Source organism: Strigops habroptila, chromosome W (genome assembly GCF_004027225.2).
Source record: "Strigops habroptila isolate Jane chromosome W, bStrHab1.2.pri, whole genome shotgun sequence".
NCBI lineage: Eukaryota > Metazoa > Chordata > Aves > Psittaciformes > Psittacidae > Strigops > Strigops habroptila.
In genome coordinates, this window is record NC_044301.2 from 11,373,972 (window position 1) to 11,375,850 (window position 1,879).

General features: G+C 44.2%; 1 non-coding gene across 1 annotated transcript; it reads right to left on the minus strand.

The window, feature by feature from the left end:
- Window positions 1-239: 239 nt before the first annotated feature.
- TRNAK-CUU lies at window positions 240-312 on the minus strand. Its single transcript has one exon. It is a non-coding gene; the product is annotated as a tRNA-Lys (tRNA).
- Window positions 313-1,879: the final 1,567 nt, after the last annotated feature.

Consider the following 1,879-nt stretch of genomic DNA (forward strand, 5'->3'; position numbering starts at 1 on the left):
AGGTGGTGAGCAATTGTATCCTCTCCCCTTGTTATTTCCCTTATCATTATTATTATTATTGGTGGTAGTAGTAGGGGTTTTATATTATACCTTAGTTACTGGACTGCTCTTATCTCAACCCATAGGGGTTAACATTCTTTTGATTCTCCTCCCCATCCCTCCAGGAGCAGGAAGAAGGGGATGAGTGAGCAACTGCATGGTTCCAGCAGCTGAGCTCAAACCATGACAGTTCTTTGCAGTGCCCAACATGGGGCTTGAACTCACAACCCCGGGATTAAGAGTCCCATGCTCTACCAACTGAGCTAGCTGGGCTCTAGCCATGACAAATAACAAGATTATACTAGTAGTTCATTAAAGCAGATGAGATTGGAGTGCTCATTACTATGATAAAGCAAAATTGCATGTGTGAAACATGCCTAAACAGAGCTTTAAAAAAAAATTAACATCTCTGAATGCTACCTTTTTAACAAAACAAAACAAAAAAAAGAAGTCTGTACTGATAGACATAGAATTTTGCCAAAGGAGGAGATTTTGGTATTAAATACTCCTGGAAAATAAGACAAATTCTACAAGACAACATTTTTCCTTCAGTTTATGCTTCCTCTTCTATAAAAAACCCCTGGATAGGACAAGCAAATTAGATCTGCTTCCTCCTTTATTTTTTGAAAACCTATGTCTTATTTCAAAGAAAAGAAGTGGGCTCCCCCTGTAAGTGGACTGAAACACAAGGGAATACTTTCAGTCACCCCCTCCACCACAGTTATTCCAGCCCAACTCCTAAGTGCTTCCCCCAATCTTTGTGCTCTCACTCCCACTTTAATCCTCCCTTCACATCTCTACTCCCTCCTGCAATAGGACATGGAAATGCTGCTAAGAAAGAGCATGTTGCTCAAGTGGTAGCGTGTGGGATACCAGCTTAGTGAGCCATCCATTAGAAAAGGTCAGAAGCTAAAATAAATTAGTAAAGCCACCTTATAGCACTCTGAAACATCCCATTCTCTTAGCTTACAGGAAAAGCAAATGTCAAACATGGTAAATGCAATAACTCTCAAGAGATGGATACATGCAGTGACCACTCCCCTCAGGGATGAAAATCCCAGTCCAGTGAGACCAGTGCTACAGATCCCATTGACAGCAGCAAGAGTCAGACACCAAGAAAGCACATCTTGTTTTGACCTCCTTAAGATTTGCTCTGTCAGGGGCACAACCAAGGCAGAATTTGCCTTTTCCTCTTTTTCAAAGTGTGTGTGTGGGGGGGGGGGGATTTTTATATGTACCAAAATTAGGTGATAACAGAAGGGGACATCTGTGTTTCCTTACAGGATCAAAGCATCCTCTGAACTCAGGGATGCAGGAGGGAGACCCATGCCAGCAGCTGAGCTCTGGAGACACTTGGACAAGTTATTTCAACCCTCACCTATGCAGCCAGACGCAGCAGCGAGGGGATTACTAACAACCTGAGAGCAAAGGAAACTGCCTCTCAAGGCTCAGAGGGTGGACAGTAGGAAAAGAGAAAACAACTACCTACAAACCCCATTTTCCATCCCCCATCTCACCAAATCCCAGACTTGGGCTTCAAGCAGCACAGTGCCTGTCACAGGGCTGATGAGGAGGGTCCCTTTACAGACACCAGAGAAAGGTGGTGCAAGCCCTCTGTGCAAGCAGGGACAACATCCCCTTCTGTGATAAAGCAGTGGTGTTTCAGGCTGGAAGTATTAGTGCTTTGAAGTGGTAAATCACAAGATGCTTCTGTTCAAGCCTTACCCCACAGAGAATTATTGTAAAGTGCTGGCTGTTTTTACATTCCCCCCCCGCCCCAGTCACAAAGGGAAGAGAACGACAATAAAAGAAGAGATACATCATGGAGGGGGAGGACGAC